This window comes from Mustela erminea, chromosome 9 (genome assembly GCF_009829155.1).
Source record: "Mustela erminea isolate mMusErm1 chromosome 9, mMusErm1.Pri, whole genome shotgun sequence".
NCBI lineage: Eukaryota > Metazoa > Chordata > Mammalia > Carnivora > Mustelidae > Mustela > Mustela erminea.
This window is the reverse complement of record NC_045622.1, coordinates 78,295,607-78,319,804: the sequence shown is the minus strand read 5'-3', so window position 1 is coordinate 78,319,804 and position 24,198 is coordinate 78,295,607.

The following is a 24,198-nucleotide window of genomic DNA, read 5'->3' as shown; positions in this document are numbered from 1 at the left end:
AGCAAGTGAATTAAGTGAATTTGGGCCATACATCTAGCCTGTAGGCATTTCTAAAATGGTGGTTCTTGAGAAGGAAAAGATATGAACAAATTATTTGGGGTTATTCTCTGAATCAGCTAATTATGCATGAAACCAAAGATAGGAAACCTGATCTTTATATGCCACAGGGAGAATGCACTGTAGCATCCCATTCAAGTGGCAATGAGGTAATTCATTGTAAAGATGCTAATGGGCAGAGGAATGATTCTCTGAAAAATCTTCAGTTCTATTTGCTACCAGACATAGTAATTAATATCCTTTGCTAAAGCCATGAGAGTAGCTTTATCTTCTAATTCCAAAGCTCACAGCAGAATTTCCAAAATTCGAGGACAGTGTGACAAAACATTTCTCACAATAAACCTATCTCCTACTCAATGCCTTAATAGCACTTTAATTCATCATGATCAGAAATTTCAGCAGCAGCTGCCCTTGCAAATCAGGTGAGATTATTTATACATGGCAGCTCTTATTTGGAACCCATACAGTGGAAGAGTAAGCTGTGGCAGTGGGAGTGACAGATTATTTTAAATTGTTAACATCATGGTCATAGATCAATAAAAACCTACTTAAAATAGAAACAGAAGTAAAAATAATTTTAATAACCATATCCAACAGAAATTAAGAATTAACTTACAAAGCAGAGTAGAGATACTGAAATCTAGAGTTATTTCTCATGACTTCAAACCAGAAAGGGTTTTATTCTCTTGTTTAAAATTGATAGGATGAAAAGGCCTTCAACCAAGGTGACCAAACTTGGCCAAACTGTCAGGTCAAACTTTTTTTCTCTTCCTTTTTAATAGTTATCATATTCACTATTAGAATTCATTTTGAAAATACATACCTCAGTGCACTGATCAAATTAAAAACTTTGTTTTCATGTGGAGTTAGGCAATTCAAAGAAAACATTTTTAACTTATGATCATAAGAGATATGCTTTTAATATATGCTTTTAATGACTTTATCTTTGTTCTGGCTTATTTATCTTAAGACATATTTTATCAACCAGACATGTTTTTTAAATGAGCCATTTTGGAAACAGAGCTTCAGAAAGCATTCTGAATCATACCAGCTAGTCAACATATATACCTGTCACAAGTCTATTCTACCTGTCACAACATATATACCTGTCACAAGTCTATTCTACCTAATGATACACATATTAGTGTGACTGTGGTTTTTTACATCACGTAGAAAGTCCATAGAACTCACCTATAGAAAATGAAAAGATTTAGTTCTCCTATGATCTGTCTGTTGTGGCTGTTTATTTAATGTGGTTGTTTAGTAACTAATTTTACTATTCCCATTCTCCTGCTTAATATGTTGATTTTCTTTGGTAGGAAGTTACTCATGACTCTCGTGTTATACATTTTTACTGGGGAGAATGCCTCTCGCTGCAGAAACCTATACTCTCTTATTACTCTGTTAGGGAAAGAAGGTCAGCTTCCGACCTAATTTTTTCCAGACATATGCTCCTTTTATGGATTTTGATTTTGGACAGGTAAATACAAAGTAGAAGAAATGTTTCTTCTCAGGAATGGCAGCATGGCCACTTTACTCCTCTAGGACACTAAACTACTATGTTTAGTTATTCAGTTATTCCTGCCTCAAATATCAGGAGCATAACCTTCTCTTCAAGTCACAAATGACTATAAAGAAACTTGATGACATAAGTTATAGAATATGAACAATTTTGGAAATTAAATAAGTTTTCAATACACAAGGCATATTTTTTAAATCCCACAATATATATTGTGTAGCTTATTTTCTAGTAGGAATGTTCTAGACTCTGAGTATTTTTTATTCTAATATTTATTATAATTTACAGTGGGTTATATTTAAGTTCGTGGTTAACTTTTTAAGAAATTTCTAAACTCTTTTCCAAGTGATTCTACCATCCTATATTCCCAGCCACAGTGGATATACCTTCCCATTGGTTCACATCATTGCCAACACATGAGATTGTCATTCTCCTAAGTTTTATCTACTTTAATAAATGCAGGGGCGCCTGGGTGGCTCAGTTATTAAGTGTCTGCCTTCAGCTTATGTCATGATCCCAGGGTCCTGGGATTGAGTCCCACGTCAGGCTACTTGCTCAGCAGGGAGTCTGCTTCTCCCTCTGCCCTCTGCCCTGTTCCTGCTCTCTCTCTCTCTTCCATGTTCTCTCTCTCTGATTTTTTTTTTAATCTTTAGATGCATAGAAGTATCACGTTGTGGTTTTAATTTAGATTTTCCTGATGACTAATTATTTGAACATCTTTGTGGTTTTTTGGACATTGATGTGCCTTCTTATATGATGTTTATGTGCAAATATATTGACCACTTTGAGTGGGTATTTTTTTGCTGTTATTGTATTAAAAGAATTTTTGATACATTGTAGTAAAATATTTTTATTAAATATACACATACTACCATTTCTCTCATGGTTGGCTTGCCTTTTAATTTTCCTGATGGTATCTTTTTAAAAGTCAGAAGTTTTGAAACTAAATGAAATGTATGATGTGTGCTTTTTGGGTCCCACCTAAGAAATAATTTATTTCATGACGGTTGCAAAAATTTTCTCATATATTTTGTCTAAAAGTTTAGTGTTCTAGGTTTCACATTAGGTCTCTGATATATTTAGAATTAAATTTTGTGTATGGTGCAAGGCAGAGTTCTAGGTTATTTAAAATGTTTCAACATGTGGATAAATGATTATTCCAACAAAAAACTCAGGAGATTCTCTTTCCTCAGTTGGATTAAATTGTCTGCATTTTTTAAAGATCCACTGAATACTGAGCTATAGAACTGAATACTGAGCTATATTCTGTTTTATTGGTTTTTATATCTATTCTTATATCTATATAACATTGCCATGATTTCTTTTGCTTAATAGTAGTTCTTGAAATCAGATAGGTTGATTACTCAATCTTTATTCTGCTTTTAAAAAGTCAATATTCTTGGTCCTTTGCATTTCAAAAAATATATTTAGAATCATCTTGGTAATTTCTACAAAATATCTAAGATTTCATTGAATCACTTGATCAATTTTGAGAAGAATTAGCACCTTTACTGAATCTCTCAAATTAACATAGTTGGTATATCTCTGCATTTATTTAGCTATTCTTTAATACCTCAACAATGCTGTGTAGTTTTCAATGTATAGATCTTGTATATATTTTGTTATACTTAATAAATCTTTGATACTATTGTATCTGGTATTTTAAAAATTAATGCTAGTTGTTGCAAGTATATAGACATAGATTTGTTTTCTGTATATTGATACTCTTTTATTGTATCAGTATATTGATACCGATATTTTATAATCCTATTGAACTCAATTATTACTTCTAATAGCATTTTCATGGCTCCAGTAGCACTCTCTACATAGATGAGTATGTTTTCTACATGTGAACGAAGTGTTATTTTTTCATTTCAACTGTATGTCTGCAGTAGACAGCTTCTGAAATTGCTCCTGATAATCCCTGCCTTATGGAATTCATCTCCCTGTGTAATCCCCTCACTCTGAGAATGGGCTAGACTTTGTGATTGAATTCTGATGTCTAGAATATGGCAAAAGTGGTGGGCTACCACTTCTGATACTAAGTAACCAAATGCAGTGACCTTAGACCCTCTCACCCTCCTCTTGTCTCACTGGCTCTTTTTTTTTTTTTTTTTAAAGATTTTATTTATTTATTTGACAGAGAGAGATCACAAGCAGGCAGAGAGGCAGGCAGAGAGAGAGGAGGAAGCAGGCTCCCTGCTGAGCAGAGAGCCCGATGCGGGCCTCGATCCCAGGACCCTGAGATCATGACCTGAGCCGAAGGCAGCGGCTTAACCCACTGAGCCACCCAGGCGCCCTCACTGGCTCTTTTTTATGAGATAGCCTTATGGAGAGGCATCACACAGTAAGGAGGTGAAAGTGGCCTTTGCCCAAGAGCCAGCAAAGAAAAGAGCTTGTAGTACAATAGTCTTTAAGGAACTGAATCATGCCAAAAAGGAAGAAAATCCTTTCCCAGTCAAACGTTGAGACGACTGAAACCCCCAGTGTCACTTTGAGTGTAGCTTTGTGAAAAGCCCAAAGCCATAGGTTACATTTCATTGAACAGCTTTTTTTAAAAAGATGGACTACGATTCTCTTTTGTACAGAATACAGATAACAAAGATGTGGGTTTTAGAGTAAAATAGATTGTCATGATTACAGAAAGATATTTAAAAAAAAAAAAAAAGTGGCTACCCAAGGATAAGACCTATGAAAATTAGCAGAAAAAGAATTTTGGCATAGGAACAATTAAGACAATACCTGTTTTTTTAATGAAATTATAAATTTCATTTACATAGAAAGAAATAAATACAACAAAAGTTTGTTTAGGGAAAAAATTGGTTTATTTATAAAATCTGTCACCAAAGTTTGCAAACTCCTAAAAAAAAAAACATATATTTTCTCAAATGGTCTCTTTTAATATACAGAGAGAAGATAGAGCGATAGTTAATATAGGTGGTGATGTAAATGATTATACTGAGGGTACTGTGCTCCCCTGCTAAAGCAGGGCATGCAGCATGAATCTAACACTTCTCAGTGGTTTTTTTTTTTTTTTTCCTCTTTTTTAAGAGTTATTTATTATTTGAGAGACAGCAAGCATGCAAGCAGGTAGAGGGACAGAGGTAGAAGGAGAGAATCCTCAAGCAGTTTCCCCTCTAAGCACAGAGCCCAATGCAGGACTCCATCACAGAACCCTGAGATCATGACCAGAGTAGAAACTAAGAGCCTGATGCTTAACTTAGTTATCCATGTGTCCTTTCAGTGTTGCTTTTTCTAAGAAATGTGGGTTCCCACTTTTATGAATTTGCTTTTCCTTGAGAAGGGACTACTTAAAATCTTAAACTACCTTTTCAATTTACAGAATTAAACTAAACTGGGAACTCATTTCTGTTGTAAAGAGCCAGTAAGTATTTTCAAGAACAAACATATACACTTTTCAACAATTTATTAATCCCTTGCTTGCCTAATTAAAAATAAATGCTAGGAGTATATATACACAGTGTTAGATTAAATTTAACTCTGTTTACTTACTTTTATTCATTCAATCCCTAGGGAAGAAGAATTTATCAACCTATTTGGCTAAGGTTAATTATATAGTGTTTTAGGGTAAGATCTGGACAATGACTTTCTTGCCAACCTGAGTCTCCTACAGAATATTCTTACATTTTGCACTTCAATCAGAGAATCAGCATGAGAGCTGTGTCTGGTGGGCCATTTTTAACTGGGCTGGTCACTGCAGCATTTTAAACCTCTAAAAAAAGCCTTCAGATATATTTGGAAGTAATTTTACCCTAGAGAGTAGGCTGTCTGCCAGGCAATCTATTTTCAGATTTTGGAATCCCTTAATGACTGACATCTCCAGAGTCTAGAAATGAAGATAAATTCTAAAGGCTTCTTTTCCCAGAATAAATCTCATCTCTGTCTTGTGCCTTACTCTGATCTTCATTGTTGAAGATTATATTTGAACTCCTTTACCCCAGAGTTATGTCTACTTTAATTTGAGAGACAAAAGCTGTCTCGCAGGGAAGTAAGTTATTGTAAAGAAACAGAACTCAGAGCTTATAACAGAGCAAATAATGTTGGTGCTCTCCATATATCTGTCGTTTCTCTCCATCTATCCATACATTTAAAAATACCCATCAAGATCCTACACTATGACAGACATTGTACTACAATGAACAAGACAAATATATCGTTGCCATTCTTGAACAGATTTTCTATGAGGACACACAGATATCAAACAAGTGTTATCAAAGAAAAGAGAATGTGGTGTTGGCAGAGCCTAGAATGGGCCACTAACCTAACTCGGCAGAGGTAAGGATGCTCCCTCTGCTGAGATGATGAGCTGAGATTTGTCCTAGTCCGTTGCAGAAGGGGTCATAACAGTGATCTAGGCAGAAAATGACACGTGCAGAGACTGCAGGGAGAAAGTCAGATACGGGAAAAACTGAAATCTTAAGAATTACGTTTTGAGCACATAAGAACCAAATATTGTTTGCTGGATATGGTTTATGTGAATACATCTAGGATGCCTACAGAGAAAGTCCCCTCTAAGGATCTTCCATAGCTTTCAAATGTAAGCACATTGTCCTATATATTTAACCATTTTTAGCCATAGTTGGTTAGACAGCTAGCATCAAGGAAACCTCGAACAGGTGCTTATGGAACAGATTTTTTGGTTGTTAACTTCTTCATACATTAAAAACATTTTTTTTAAATTAACATATAATGTATTATTTGCCCCCTGGGGTACAGGTCAGTGAATTGTCAGGCTTACACACTTCACAGCACTTACCATAGCACATACCCTCCCCAATTTCCATAACCTAACCACTCTCTCCATAACCCCCTCCCCCTGGCAACCCTCAGTTTGTTTTGTGAGATTAAGAGTCTCTTATGGTTTGTCTCCTTCTGGATCCTTACTCTTAAAAGCTTAAATGAACCATTCACATTTGGTGCTGAATTTTGAAAAAGTAAATGAACACAAAAAGTCAGTTAACATAAGAAAAATAGTCATCCTTGTAATTGATGAAAAAAGGGTATTAAAACAACTTCTTAGTCCCAATTTTACTCTAACAAAATAACATAATTGTACTTTAATACCATAGTTAAACTTGCCATAGTAAATTGGTATATTATTTTTGAAAGGTAAAGATATAATATGTAACAATGATTATACAGGCATTTATGATTATAAAGTCAACAGAAACTTCCAAATTTAAAAAAGAGAGGCCAAATATTGTTTGCTGAATATGATTGATGTGAATACATCTAGGATGCTTACAGAGAAGGTCTGATGCATTCTCTATGATTTTTTTAAAATACTGGAAATAACTGAATTATACAATATTATAAAAATGATAAATTAATAAAAGCAGCCATTAGATAACCATTAAATGCTTAATTATTATGAAATCAAAGCAGAGCAATGAGAGGAGATGTGGGCTTTTTACATGTTATCTAAGATCATGAATAAATTTATATTAGCAAATTTATATTAAATTAATATTAATGATTATGTTTATTTAAATGTGTGTATGTGTGTAAAAGTATATGTCACATCCTTCTGAATATAGGGATAAAAGTGTATCTAATTTCTAGGTTTATTGTGAAGATCAAATGCGACACTGCTTATGAAGTACTCAGAATACTGTCTGGCTCATGGCAAGCTTTCAGTAGACACTGGCTTATGATTGCTATTACTGTTATAAAACTGACTTAACTCAGTTTGACCTTCATAGAATTTGGATCCTTTGTGGTAGATATCATAGGCTCCTAATAATGACTTGTGGATAATTTGTTGCTATATACCACCTGCTTAACTGTGCACAATAGTATGAAGTTGCTTTCAAGTAGTAAATGCTAAATGCATTGTTATTATGATGATTATGACTTACAGAGCCACATAGGAGGATGGTAGGAAGTTGTGACACAGCCTTACTACCAGGTGGCTTGTTCATTAAATCAAGTTTCATCTTAAATTTGCTGACATGGAAATACTTATTAGCAAGAAGGTACACATACAAACCAGTATTTATACAACCTCATCCTTTAAACTTGTTGAAATTTATGTTCTCTGTCTCAAGGAATTCCACAAATACCTTTACTGAAGGTTCCCTTGAGGCGGGTTTTTGTAGTGGCAGACTGACTGACTTTTTCTGGTTAGAGCAAGCAAGGAATCCTCTTAGAGGAGCATATATCTTAATCTGAGCCCCCAGAAAACAGATCAGTTCACAGAGTATGAACTGCTAAGCTCACCAGATTCTTATATCCTTGGCCACATAAAAATACAATATGTACGATATGTACACTATTTCCATTTATTCTATAAACCTCATCATATCTAATATTAGCAATGGAAAAACAAGTACTAATATCTCTCTGACAACTGACAAACCCTAGAAGGACTCCCCTTAGATATAGTTGAAGCCTTCTTGGTTCATTTGATTAAAGAGCTCCATCTATTAACTGTTTGTACAGTAGAAATGAGATCTGATTAAGAAGCACAGAAATACTGCACTGCCTAAACTGCAGTGTTTTTTTTTTTTTAAAGATTTTATTTATTTATTTGACAGACAGAGATCACAAGTAGGCAGAGAGGCAAGCAGAGAGAGAGAGAGGAGGAAGCAGGCTCCCTGCTGAGCAGAGAGCCCGATGTGGGGGGTGCCCCCACTGCAGTGTTTTAAAACAAGCTACAGATTATATAATTGTTGTAACTGCTATTTTTAATGATCATTATAATTATTTTTATAGTAAAAAGTCCTATTGCAGTGGGGGGGGGAGTTCGATAATTTAATAAATGAAGGAGTCAAATCAGTTACTTCTGCATGGTGATATTTGGGAGGAAAGATTATTTTATTCATTATATTGGTGCTAAGGTTTCCTTCTGGTACCAGTCCTAGGCTGCTGAACTACAGAGGAATTTGATGAAGTCTTATAATATAGTGAGGTTCACTGGGGTGGAGTCCAAAGCTGATGACCAAGAAAAATTCTTGAGACATCTTTGGTGCAAAATGGTGGTTTATTAAAGCATGGGGACAGGACCCATGGGCAGAAAGAGCTGCTGCCCAGGGGTTGTGAGGGGTGGCAGATTATGTATTTTGGGGTTGGGAAGATAAGGGAAAGGGAGATTTCAATAGAACTTTCATATGCTAAAGAGGACCTACAAGATACCAGAGGCCTTGAGGCCTTGCCATTGTCAAGGTCATTTTTCCCTCTAGCAAGGGAAGGTATTAACATTAAGATAGGTGGGAGATTCCTAAAGAATGTCACATTATTTCCCACCCAGGATTGGGGGTGGGGGAAGGTTGCAAGGTATCAGCTTTTGCTTTGTCCTCAGCCAGCATCAAAATGATCATCAAAATGATCCCAAGAGCATTTGTAGATTTTTTGGAAAAAAAAAAAAAAAAAAACCAAACAAACAAAAAAAAACCTTTTCTTAAGTTTCAGCTTTACATGAAATCAAGCAGTAGGTAATAAGAACCAGAATAGGTAGAAACAAGATAAATAATGAAATGCTGTTTGAGCTGCTGTAGACAGAGAAAATAAGATTTCTTTATAATTAATATAGAGGCCCCAGTACCAAGAAATAACTCATTTTAACACAAAGTATTGCAAATGTCAGGTCAGAGGTGGCATAGGATTAGGATAGAGAAAAGAAATCTGAGTAGCATCAGATCCATACTATTTGCTTTCACAATAACCACTTAATGGTTTTACCAGTTCTCTCTTAATAAGATCCTGGCAATTAATATCATTAATATTAGAACTTGAGATTGTTTTTAAAATTTTGGGTTATCTATCCATCCATCTGTTTATTTGAATAAAAAATGTATTCTAATTCCATTGAGCAAGTTTAATCATTCTCACAGTGCTTCCTAGTGATTTCATACACTGTTAGATTAAATATTCTCCTCTGGTGATTTTAATGATACATAATTAAATTTCTACCTGCCACTGGCAGTAATATTCTGGTGCTTCCAGAGGCTGATCAGTCAGCTCATTTCTTGCAAAGAAGGGCTCTGTCAGCCATATTCCTCTTTGGATCTGCCTCTTATTGCACATTCTTCTGAGAAAGATGAGAAGAACAACAGTAACTGACTTGTAAAAGGACCTTTATCTCAATCATCTAAGTGACTAATTTTCTAGACCTGATCATGCCCTTCTCATCTCTGTTCTGAGCCTCAAGCACCTCACCCCATCAGAAGGATTTCAGTGTCTTGGTGAAGTACTGTAGATGAAACAGGCCTCTGAGCTTTTCATTCACACACATCCATAATCTACATTCTAACTTAAGGTTGATTTAAATAATTGTTAGGGTAAAGAGGTTTGGGGTCCTTTTTCCTTAAAAGAATTATTATCTCCCTCATTTATAAAGACACTGAAATCATAGTATTTAAGCTCAACAGCTCTTTGTCATGGAAGAAAGAAACCCTGTACTTCTGAGATTTCTTGTTCTACCTACATAAACTTGTGGGTGGATGCCTTCTGTAGGCTAAGGATTCATTACCTACTAGGTGACACATGATGATAAAGACAGAGGGTTTGGTACCAGAGAGGCCAGGGTTAGAATATTGGTTCCATCACTTAATTGCCTGGGGACTTGAGAGAATTACTTGTTTATTTTGTGCCTTGGTTTCCTCATCTATAAGTTGAAAATAGGAATGATACCTATGTAAGAGGTTTGTTTTATTAAATGAGAAAATGCATGCAGATTGCTTGCCACATAGTAATTGTTTTTAAAATAATGTCCTTACCAATATCTTATTTAAATACATTGAAACATGTTACATGGGAAATATATTTTCTACTGCTGAATTCTTTGTGGAAAAGTAAACTCCTTTTGTAACTCTTAACATAAATATTATATATAATTATAACCCTTATCGATAACATTAAGCTCAAGCTGATTAATAATCTCAATTTACATTGCTTACCAACTAATGAAAAATTCTGTGAGAGTATTTAAAGACTTGGTGGTAAAAAGTAAAGCAATAAATTAGCCATTCAATCAAAATAAATTTTAGAAGGCAGTATTTTACTTATAAAATCTAATATAGATTAAAAATAAAATCAATTTATGCATATAAATAAGAACATCTAAAGCTATGGTGAGAAAGCATAATTAATAAAGTTACTTTCTAAGTGAGTTTTAGGATCAGTAAAAATAAAAGATCAAAATAACAATTGATATGCCCAGCTCTGTATTTTTTGTTGATGTAAAAGTCATGATTTTGGTTTGTGAAGGTTCAAAACAGATACATTTATATCAAGAATAATGCCATTCATCTCATAACAGTCAATGGAAACTACTTCTGTTATCCTCTAACCTCGATTCCAGAAAGAACAGGAGAAGAACAGCATTAAACAGCATTAAAAGCATGCCAAGTCACCATATCCCATTAGAACTCTACTCAAGACAGTCACACAATTCATAAAATGAATGTGTCCCTGCTCAGCAATTTCAGAAAACATGAAACTTTGCCCATTTTCCATTTCAAATGGAATTTGTGTTTATTGTGTTTATCTAAATATACAATTTTTGTGCGTAAGAGGGATTTGAGGCAGCTTATAAGAAAAAAATTAATAGTTTTTAAAAAAAGAAGGACAGTTGAGGATAAAATAAAAAAGGAAACTTTAGAAAATGATCCACGTGGTCAGAAGGAGCTGCTAGGGCCATGTCTATAGAGAGGCTGGTGGCCAGAGTTGTGGTGTATTATTCTCACTTTCTGACTAACAAGTTTGGTTTAATTAAGGCACTTCAGATATATGAAAACAGCAAATTGATCGGAGTGTGGAATGGATTTATCATGAGCCTCAAGGAGACACAAACTCCTGTACCAAGCACTCACTGACGTGAAATTCCAGATCCCAACTTCCTACTATTCTTACGTGGCTTTGATGACTGAGAACAATTATCACAACATATCTAGCACTGACTTTGTGACAATTGAGTGCTGCTGTATATAGTTGAGCATGTTTTATTCTGCGCAACACCAGCCCTCTATTTATGTTGTAGTCAACTTCAAGACATATGTTTAATTCATTTTTTTTTTTAATGGCAGTAAGATGTCTTGAGGAAGAAATCTGTTTTAATTAACACAACGATACCACATGGGAAAATCTTGGCTCTGAACTGTTCTTAGGGGATGAAATACATTATTTTGTTCTTATAGTAACCCTTTATACTGAAATAGTATGTTCATTTTGTAGAGGAAGAAAATGAGCATAAGAAAAATTGAAACTTGTCCAAGGTCTTAGAGCTCGTCATTGACTGACCTGGGACTTGAGGCCAGGTTATTCTAATTCTAAAGCCCATACACTTAAAAAAATTTTTTATTATGGAAATTCCAAACTCATTCATTATAAAAACAAACTATATTGATTCTATGTACCCATCACTCAGCTTCAACAACTATTAATAGTCTCCTCATCATGCTTCATCTACAATTTTATCCAGCATTTTTCTTCTAATTTTAATTCCCAGACTCCTAGTGTTATGCTTTAAAAAATCTAACTACAATATATAATTGAATTGTAAGCTACCTCTGGTATCTTATTAATGAAAGAGAAATGCATGAACACATATATGAATTGGTTAAAAGAGAAATGAACTAATAAGATAGATCTTCTTGACCATTTGTTTCAAAAGTAAGAAGATAAAAAAATCAAACTAAAAAGATTTTATATATATATATACATACACACCTATATATGTGTAGATAGCATATATAGCATATATACATATATGTGTATAATATATGTGTGTATATAATATAAAATAAAATATATACACATATTATATATCATATAATACATAAGTGTGTATGTAAAATATATGTGTATAATATGTATGTGTATAATATATAAGATGTATATATACACATACACACATATATATGTATATATATATTCTTAGTGGAAAGAGATAAAAATACAGAGAATTTGAAAGGCTTACCTAAACCGATAGCAAATGGGTTCTAACTTCATGAGATTGTTAGTAACTGTATCATCAGAGTTGATTTAAACTCAAAGAAAAATCAAAGGTACACACTGAGATTGATCCCTGAGCTCATGCAGTTGATTCTTTATCTGTTATATTGTGCTTGCTTTGCTTTATGGGATATTCACATATTTGATTTTTATTTTATTTTATTAATTTGTTTATTTTGAGAAAGAGTTGGGGGGGTGTTGGGCCAGAGAGAATCTTAAGCAGGCTCCACCATGGGACTCGGTCTCATGAGACTGAGATCATGACCTGAGCTGAAATCAAGAGTCCAACATTTAACCAACTGAGTCACCCAGGCGCCCCCACCCATCTGATTTTAAATCAGACAATATGAAATCAACAAGCTTACGTGGATATCATGAATAGCAATAACATAAGTTGTCCAAATTGTCTACCAATCAAACACTAACCACTGAGAAGTCAGAGAGATAATTCCCAAGAAGGTATACAGATGTCTTAGAGATAGAAGGTAATATTTCAATTCTGATTAGAAACACTAGATTAAGAATATTCAGTAAGTCAAAAAAAAAGTATAATTATGGCAGATACAGTTCAGAGTGAAACAGAAATGCTAGAAATCTGTGTATATTTATGTGCATATATATTTATGTGTATATATGTGTGTATGTATTTGTGTATGCTTATTTATTCATAAATATATAAAAGTATTTCTGTGCCTCTTTCCCAAATTTTAAGAAGGAATTTTGGAGACTTGGGTTTTGTTTTTTTTTTGTTTGTTTGTTTGTTTTTGACAGGTCTCCTGTCACGATTGTAATGGTCACTTATGCCAATGACTTTATCTTCTGCCATTTATTATCTGTAAAACTCACTTTGATCTCCTGTGCATAGTATTCAGTAGCAGATACAGAGTGGGAGTGATGTGAAGATTTATGGAGCCCTTTCTCTGAGTAGTCCCATCCCTTGGGAAACATGTGATGTGCACATTTAGCCATTTCAGCCTCCCCACTCTGCAAACTCTCTCTTGCCAGTTTAGTGAAACCACTGTGTTCTGTTTGGGTTCCCCTCCTTTAGCTGTGGCTCAGAAATTACCTGTAGGCAGAAAACCAGGATTGATCATACAAGCTCACCTCACTTTTTTCTTCTCTTAGAAATCACAACCCTACTTTCCCTCTATTTCAATGTTTGAAAAAAAAGTTTCATAGACTTTTTTCCTTCATTTTTTTGTGGTTATTTAGAAGCTATAACTGGTACCAGGTACACTGTTATGGCTGCAGGCCATAAATTTTCTCTCCAAGTTTCAGTGTTGGAGTTTTATTTATTTAGTTAGTTAGCTAGTTACCTCTTACATGAACTGACTTAAATGTACTTTCTAAATGCAGTGTCCCTGGATCCCTGTGCTGTTATTAAAATGAGACTTTATCCTCTTTTTCCGCATAGTGTTTATTTGTATCCAAATTACAAATGTGTGTATTTTTTTTAGGTGTAAAAATCTCCTCACCACAAATTCAAGGTATTTGCTGGAATCAAGGAGAAATGGTGTAGAGGGGTCTCTAATCTTGAAAGTGCTGATACCAAAGGAAAAATGCTTTCATTTACATGGTATCCTATTAAGATTGCCCTTTAATATCAGCCACAAAATCTTCTGGGACAATCAAAGCTAATTAATCATTGAATTTAGAAGGCTATAGACTTTTAAAGTCACTGTTGGGTTCAGGGTCATTTTGGAGGAGCCTCAATAACTTAATGAATAAAATTTACATCATAGTTATAATGTTATCAAGAGGCCAGTCTCCAGCATATGGATAAAGCTTAATTTCATGTGGTAACAAATGCTACTTGATACTTTAAATGAAATATTGCCTCTATGATAAATAATACATACTGAGTAATACTGTACAGATTATTAAAAATCACCCACTATTTTTTTTCAAAATAAGAAACATCTCTCTTGCAAGCTACTATCAGTGTGATAGTCTTCCTCCAATCATGAATTCACCTCCACTCCATGGTTATTTTACACCATACTTATGCAAAGCAAATATTTAATAAAAATATCATTAGTTATTTGAAAGTCTGAGAAAATAAATGTTATGTAAACTTTCATTCTGTCAATTCTGGAAGGAGTTATATATCTGAAATCATGATGAATATGCTTTCACAATATAAAGAGACAATGATTAAAACTTCTTTAAAATCTCATGCTCAGATCTTTGACAATCTCATGAAGACCATGAATTCTTTGCTGGAGAAAACACACATAAAAGCTCACACATCATTTGCCTGTGATTTGTCCTTACTAGACTTTTTGCCTGGGCAATTGGAGATGCATTTGTTTTACTCTTTCATTAGAGAGTCATCAATAAATAATAACTCTGAGGGCATGGTGAGTTTATTTCATCTCATTTATTTAATCAATTTAATAAACATTTAGTGCAGTTCTACCACATGCTAGATATTGCAGTAGGTTTTAATGATACTGACATGAACAAAGCAACGTTGGTGTTTTCTTTATGTTTCTTGATTTCTAGTTTGGGGAGATAAATAGTGAGCAGGTCAGCAAAAAGAGATGCATGCATTTTTGCTGCAAGGAATATAAATAAAATAGAGCATTGTGATGGAAAATGGTTTTGTAGACCTTAAAGATGTGAATGTGTTCGGTAAATCGTATGTAAATAAGAAGGTTCTAGGCAGAGAGAACAGAAAACCCAAGGGATCTGAATTTGACATGTTTTGGTAACAGTGGTAAGCATCAGAGCTCTCCACATAGTTAGAAATGAGATCAGGGGCATCTGGGTGGTTGGTTCAGTCAGGTAAGCCACCAACTCTTGATTTCAGCTCAGGTCATCATCTCAAGGTCCTGGAATTGAGGCCCACATTGGACTCCTGCACTCAAGGAGTCTGCTTAAGATCCTCTCTCCCTCTGCCCCTCCCCCTGCTCTCTAAAAAAAAAAAATCTAAAAATAAAATCGTATCAGAGGTGAAGACAAGTGGCATATCATAGGGCAGCATATGTCATGGTGAATGGTTTTCTGTAGTAGTCAGAGTCAAACAAGGAAATGAAAAAAATGGACCCTTTTGCAGTAGAAGTTGAAATTACAAATTCCCACTAAAGAAAGAATGATAATGAATCACATACGAACTCAAGTTAGGAGACAGCAAAAGAATAGATTTAGGCCAGACAAAAGGAGTAAAAACACTGCATAGAGAAGCCACGTGACACAGAGGGAAAAGCCGTGACACCCAAATCCAGGGATCCACTCAGATCCCAGCCAGACAGGTAGAAAGCAAGTCAGGAGAAAGAGTTGTCATGGAAACCAAGACAAAAACGTGTTTGAAAGCAAAAGAATCACAAAAAATAAATGAATAAAAGCAGCCATGATTTTTTAAAAAATATTTTATTTATTTATTTGACAGAGAGATCACAAATAGGCAGAGAAGCAGATAGAGAGAGAGTGGGGGAAGGAGGCTCCCTGCTAAGTAGAGAGCCCGATGCAGGGCTCAATCCCAGGACCCTGAGATCATAACCCATTGAGCCACCCAGGCTCCCCCATGGTTTTTAATATAGAGGATAAAATAAGAATCTAAGGATATTGCCAGTCTCATCATTTTATTGTACTTAACTTTCTCTGTGGCTCAGTTTACTCACATTAAATAAATATGAGGTATTGTCATATACACTGAGCTGGTTTGTTGTGAGTTTTAAATGATCTTAAAATCATGCCAGGCATACTGTAAGTGCTCCATAATTATTAGTATTACTAATATTATTATGTAAATATTACCATATCCATTACAATAATGAGGATAAGGTGGTCCAGGAAGGTGAAGGTGACCTTCTGAAAAGGCTGCACTATTGTATCTGGTAAGTATCAAAAATTAAATTCAGTCTTCCAGTTCAGCCTGTGATTTTTTTTCCCCCCGATCTGTTGCTACTGGGTGATGGGGAGCTTTCATCAGGCTTCACTAACTGTATGTGGATACAGTATCAAAACTAGATGAAACTTTCACTCCAGTACAACTGCCAAATTGCCTGAGAAGCAGTTCCATGCATACCAGGTTGATTCATACCGTCAAGCACAGCCATATGCACAGTTCTGTGGTAGGACCTGGGTGTGAGAGGTACTAAGAGAGAATTAAATCATGATCCCTAAAAACTGATTTTCAAAGCAAACTCATGGTGCACAATGATGACAAAGAGATTTGCTCTCTTACAATAGACATCACTGTTTTGAATTCTCTGCACCTCAGGTTATGTCCTACATTCCTGAGAATTCGGAAGTCTGATTTTGCAGCACCTAAAGAGAAGATGTGGGTCTCAGTCTTGGGGCAAATTTACAGGGACCAAGATCTGGAAGCACAGGGATTAATCCCAACACTCTAGGAAACTTCTTTGAAACATTAAATGCACCAAATCGCTCTTTAGTTCTTTGACAAGGGTAAGGGAAAGAAAATGCAATTGGCATAAATTGTGCCTTGTCACCAATAATACCCTCTTTTAACTGAAGGAGGATATTGTCAGGTTTTACTGAAATACCTGTGTAACCACGTGTAGTCTTTATATTTTGGTTTTGTATTTATACTTATGTATCAGAAAATGACACAAAAAATATTTACAAGAATATTGGGAGATCATTTTTATGAGCTCATTTAAAAAAAACTTAACATGGGGGCGCCTGGGTGGTTCAGTTGGTTAGGTGACTGCCTTCAGCTTAGGTCACAATCCTGGAGTCTAGAGATTGAGTTCCACATCAGGCTCCCTGCTCAGCAGGGAGTCTGCCTCTCCCTCTGACCCTTGCCCCTCTCACGATCTCTCTTTCTCTCTCAAATAAATAAATAAAATTAAATTAAAAAAAAAAACATGATCTGCAGTCTAAGAAATTATTAAAAGATGGCTGAGGAGATTCCATTCTTATGAAAAATTTAAACACTTGGACCAAATAATAAGCTTCAAAATGAGAGCTGTCGGAATCACATTCTTCTAACAACATATGATTAGGAATGCAGCACAAAAGGAATTCACAGCACAAAAGCATCTAGGAACAATTAATTTTGCACTAAATGTTAATGAGCCCATGTGTTAAATGCACAGACCATTTTGAAAATCTGTAATGATTTTAAAAAAACCAAGGCTCAATATCCAACTATCAGGACAGCAAAAAGCAACAGAGGTAGATTCAAATTCATGCTCCGTTAGTCATCATTGACACACACACAAATACACTACACACAAAAACACACATGTCCATAGATGCGATGCTTATTTTTATAGCCACACAGATTGAACAGAATCACTGAAACCTAACTCACTTCGCTTGGTGGGGAAATGTGATTGGAGAGAACAGAAAATGGTGCTATTGTGTTTTAAACAACTGTCAATAACCAGGGTCTCTGCTAGGCCCAATGTATTTAAATAAAGGGCCCTGGGGTGCCTAAGTGGGTTAAAGCCTCTGCCTTCCGCTCAGGTCATGATCCCAGGATCCTGGGATGGAGCTCCGCATCGGGCTCTCTGCTCAGCGTGGAGCCTGCTTCCCCCTCTCTCTCTCTCTGCCTACTTGTGATCTCTCTCTTTCTCTCTGTTAAATAAATAAAATCTCTAAAATAAATAAATAAATAAATAACCTCATTTATCAAGTGTTGCAAATATGGTAGTTCCCTCAAGAGAGATATCACATCTTTTTTTTCTAATATATGACGTGGAAAACAACTTTAAATTATTTCCATTTGGTATGGGAGGATTACTTGAGAATTGAAGACCAAGATGTGAAGTGTGTGCTTTTAACTTGAAATCCTGAAATGTTTTATCCTAACATTGCAATTCTGCTCATGGCCAGAAATAAACAAACAATAAACCTCATGGGGCATCCAAACATCAAAGGGTCCTAAAAAGCTGTTTCAGTGTTTTTATGCAAAACATTACTCCTTACACTATAAATGTGGTTTTAGTAGATTAACTAAAATAAATTTGTTTTTTCCCCCAAATAATTGATCTACCTCATTGGATGAGACATCCAAGAAAAGAAGAACAAGCTATTGTTTAAAACTTTTCTAGCCACTCATTTTATATATTTTTATTCTGCCTAGATTTATAATAGTAAGTTTGCTTCCTTCTTTTGTTTTGAGGATGTAATTTGCTAGTTATCAATTCTTTGGTGGGGGGGAAATACTTCCTAAACCAAGATATGGGCTGACAAACACAAATGCTTTGTTCGAGTTACCTGTTAGTCAGGTTAAAATCACTATGAAAATGACATATTTTAATTATTCTCTGATAGGTTAGAAAGTTCACATTTGCCAGTTCACATGAGTGAGCAATCAAGAGAGGGATCTCACTCTTCCCAGTCACTCCCACTAGTCCCTTTTGTCCTTTGTGCTAATGATATGCAGTGTTGAATTGATGTGATGAATTTAAGTGGGCTCCAGGAGGCTTTTTTACCAAAGGGATCAGAATGAAAAGTGACTCAGTTAAAAAGCTGTTAGTTTTAAAACAGAGAACCCGTAAAGCTCACACACATGTAGATATGCATGCAACATCTATTTCCTTTACACTTGAATCATATAGCTGGACTATATGCCGCAAACTCTCTATGACCTGTCTGACATAACCATGGCCATGATGCACTCTTATGCTTTTCACTGAAGCAAGACTTAGAGACATTTGAGAAACAATCTGGATGCAACATATATTAATATTGTTATAATTACCCTCAAATGTCTATGATAAAAAATCAATTACTTTAATGAGTTGCTTTTACTAGTCCTTTGTACATCATAGAAAAGCCATCTTTATTTCTTTAGTTATATTTATCTGTATATTAGTTTAACTTAATTTGATTGTACAACTACAGTAACAAGCACAAATTATATAACTGTGTTGGCAACAGCCAGTACAAAGAATAAAGATGAGATTCACTGATATGCTGGAGAGCAGCCTAATAACCCCAAAGTTCCATGTGGGGTGGACGTTGGTAACTGTGGTATAGAGAAGGGAGAGCATTCATCCATTAACCCAGTACACTGGCTAAACAGTTCATCTTAAAGAGATCATATATTTGAAAACTTTGAAAGCCTTTAAATTATATGTCAAAAGATAAGGATTCGGGTGCCTGGGTGGCTCAGTGGGTTAAGCCGCTGCCTTCGGCTCAGGTCATGATCTCAGGGTCCTGGGATCGAGTCCCACATTGGGCTCTCTGCTCGGCAGGGAGCCTGCTTCCTCCTCTCTCTCTCTGCCTGTTTCTCTGCCTACTTGTGATCTCTCTCTGTCAAGTAAATAAATAAATAAATAATCTTTAAAAAAAAAAAGATAAGGATTCTATTCTGAATTAAGGCATACTTGGTATCAATGCAGTATTTAATCTAGAATCTTTAACACAACCAAGATGGTCAGCCTCTCACAGAACTTGAAATAGCTAAATATAGTAGCATCACCTTGAATTTCCTATGGTGTAGTCTTAATACTAATACCTCACACTGATAGTTTATATTTGTATCTGAATTTTTTTAAAAATTGCATTTCTAGTATTAAAGTATAGATTTGGTACCAGATAGACTATTTTCTCATATTATATATAAATAAGAAATGAATTGTTGGGTAAAGAATGAACTAAAAAAAAAAAGAATGAATCAAAAAAAGAATGACTCACTGGCCTCTGGCATTGTCATTAGACAAATCCCACTAGACAAATAAGACTACATGGGTACAGAAGGGCAGAGAATATAGCCATTAGCTCATATCAGTGAACATGCTGACTATATATATTTACGCATCAGTGTGTGCTCATGATAACTAGGTAGCACCATCTTGGATGGTAAATGGAACATGAGGTTCAGTGTGAACTACAAAGACTTCATTTTTGTCCTTTTTCTCTCTCTATTTAAAAACAAAACAAAACAAAATCAAGAAACATTAGAGATGAAAGATATATGAAACAATTTTTTTTCCGGTGGCTTGCAACCAGCATTCTTCCAAGATCTTGGGATCCAGACAAATGGCTCCGTGTCCTCTCTTGGTGGATGGAATTGGGGTTAGTGAAGAGTCTAGCAGCTGGATTGGAGTGCTCTGCCCTTCCACCCTGAGAAGATCAACATTTCCCTTTTTTTTTTTTTTTCAAAGATTTTATTTATTTATTTGACAGACAGAGATCACAAGTAGGCAGAGAGGCAGGCAGGCAGAGAGAGAAGAGAAAGCAGGCTCCCTGGTGAGCAGAGAGCCCGATGTGGGGCTCGATCCCAGAACCCTGGGATCATGACCTGAGCCGAAGGCAGAGGCTTTAACCCACTGAGCCACCCAGGCGCCACCAATATTTCCCTTTTTATATAGTAGCCTTCCACCTAAGGTTTCCTTTAAAGAAAGAAAAAAAAAACAAACATATTTTAAACTCCTGAGATATTACCTGTCCTTTTTGGAGGGAAAAACCAAAAACCAGAAAGGTTTAACATTCATTTAAATTTCACAACTTAGCAAGACTGAGAGCTGGTTCTCAACTCACATATTTTCACATTTTTTCTCCTTCTTTCCCTCTTTTTTATTTCTTTTTATGGAAATAACAATTGAAGAAAATAATTGAAAATAATTATGGAGCAATTATGGAGAATAGACTCTGTATCAGAGGCGCTCAGTGAATATAATCCAAAACTCAGTTTCATCCAACACTTAGTGTCATCCTGCATCTTCTCTGAAAGTTCTCTAATGGCTTACAGGGATTCTTTGTTATGAAGGATTTTAAGGCTACATCTCAACTGATGAAGAAAGTACACTGTGATAAATGTCTGCCATTGTTTTAAGAATGAGAGCACACAGCCCCTGAAGCCTTGAACCCGGTTTTATTGTTTATGGCTGTTGTAACATATAGTTAGAAACTCAGTAGCTTAAAACAGTATCCATTTATTATCTCACACTTCTGTAGGTCAGAAGTCTGGATGTAGTATGGCACAGCTAGGGTTTTTGTTGTAAGGTATGTTTTACAAGGTAAAAAGCAAGGTATCAGCAGGGCTGCATTCCTTTTAGGTTGTCGTTAGAATTCAGTTCCATGCAGAGATCCCTGTTTCCTTTTGGGCTGTTATCAGGGAGACTCACTCAACTCTTTGGCCACCTGCATTCCTTATCATGTTTCCTTCTTCATTTTCAAGCCGGCAAAGGTGCACTGAATCTGTCTCATACATTGAATCTCTTTGCTCATTCTGCCTCCAGCAAGAGAAAACTCTCTATTAAGGGTTTATGGGATTAATTTGGAACCATCCTGATAATCCAGAATAATCTTTCTTTTTAAGGTCAGTAATCTTAATTACATCTTCAAAGCCCCCTTGGCCATGTAACAAATACATATTTACAGGTTATAGGGATTAGATCGGGGGCATCTTTAGGAGGTCATTCTGCTCACCACAGGTAATTGTTTGGATATCAGAGCATCTATTTTCCAATCATGTTTATTTACCAGAGGTTTTTAGGTATCCACCAGCAGGAAAAATACATTTTTAACCCATAAGTCCCCAAAGTAGAATATTTCAAATCATACATTTTAAGAACTGTTATATATGATAGTATATCAAAATCTTAATATTTTATGCATGAGGGATGATGCCGTAATACATCATCTTCAAAAAAAATTAGCCTGGAAGAAATAGTATATTTATAACATACACCCCACTTTGAGCAGCAATGTTATAGAAAGAATGCATTCATGGTATAACAGAAAGAACTGGATCTAAATTTCATTTCACCGCTGATACTTTATTAAATCCTGTTGGCATATCAGGAACACCATTGTTTTTGTTGGTTAGGGAACCTCTACCATCTTTTTCACTTGTTCAGGAAATAGGTAAACCTTTAAAAAGAAGGATTCATGAGAGAGGGTGAGATTACTTTGCCTAAAGAGGAAGACATTTGGAATTTAATAAGCACTTCTCCACATGCTGTATTGCTTATGTCTCTTACGGTGAGGTTTTTGAAAGCAAATATTGATCAGAAATGATCCACTGTTTCCTTTAGTATTGTCATTTCATTCTGTGTAACTGCTCCCTGACCTTGGCAGCGTATTTGAAGTGAAATTCTTTGTTAGGATGTTTATATTTGGATCATGCTTATGTCATCTGAACACCAAGTAAATTTTGGCAAATTACATGTGGCAGGCATGAAACAAATATTATTCAATTTCCAAAGGCCTTTCATTGTTATTTTATTTCTTCTGTGGTCTACTTGTAAAGCGTAGACCATTCAATCTAGTCATTGGCTATAAAGCAGAAGCATGGGAAGTAAACAATATAAATCTTGTAGACAGAAATGTCTAAGTACTCTATCTTTGCCAACACATGGATTATAAAACCATATGTAATTTGACCATAACTAAATCTTGTCTCTTAAGATGCAATGGAGTTTCTACTACATTATGAAAGTTCTCTTTAAAGAATGTAGTGACGGTTTTACCACTATATGATTGATTCCAGTCACTTGTTTTGGTGTGGCGTGGGAAATGTCAAAGGAGGATAAACGTAAGACTTTCACATAATTTTTAAAGCCTGTCACAAAACAGACAATAACAACTACTTACTCTTTATACTCTAATTTTGAAGTCTTCTAGCTTCCGGACACTTGGATGGCTCACTTGGTTAAGTGTCTGCCTTTGGATCGGGTCATAATCCTGGGATCTGGGATTAAGTCCCACACTGAGCTCCCTGTTTCTCTCTCTTCTTCTGCCCCTCCTTCCTGCTTATTCACTCTCTCCATTTCTGTCTCTCTCAAATTAATAAATAAAATCTTTAAAAAATTGATGTCTATGGGGTGCCTGGGTGGCTCAGTTGTTAAGCGCCTGTTCATGATCCCAGGGTCCTGGGATTGAGCCCTGTATCAGGCTCCCTGCTCTGCGGGAAGCTTGTTTCTCCCTCTCCCACTCCCTTTGCTGGTGTCCCTTTCTCACTGTCTCTCTCTTTCTGTCAAGTAAATAAATAAAATCTTTAAAAAAGGTGAAGTCTCTACCTTCAAATTAGAGTAAAAAAAATTATCATTAGTGTAGTTTAATTTTCATCACCCACTACCAATATCCAGGCTAAGATCCACCAAAATTCAAAGAGACAATTGTCACCCATCAGTTCAAAAAACCTGAAAGGAAAATAATAAAAATACTAAAAAATATTCTAATTCTTGGCCTTTGTTTCCAGTGTGTCTACTAATCACTAGAAATTGGAAGGAGAATATAATTTAATGGGTTTGTTCCATATTATATAGAAAACCATGACAAATTGGTGCTGGGAGGTAGGCTTCAAGCTTTGTGCCCTGATTAATGGAAACCATTCTCTTATTTTAGGATGATGAAAGGGACAGTAAGTTGAGGGAAATTTAGGTTGACAGATTTGATTTACCATGTTGGGAGAAAATGAAACCATATTTCCTTTGCATTTAGAAGTCAGTCATTTAAAAATCAATCTCTATAAATAGTTTCTTGTTATCCTATTTATCTTCCCATCTGCTTTAAAAGAAGACTGTCACAAAGCCAATTTAGAATAATTATCTTGGTATAGGTCCATGTCTCAGGAGCCCCAAATGGCCTATCAAAAATGGATTTTTGAAGTCAAAGAAATTTAAGTTTTGAATGGTTGGGAAAATAAAATTTCCAAAGAACCCAACCAAGATAGATGGGGAGGTCTAATGGATTTGGGACCATTGAGACATACATAAAAC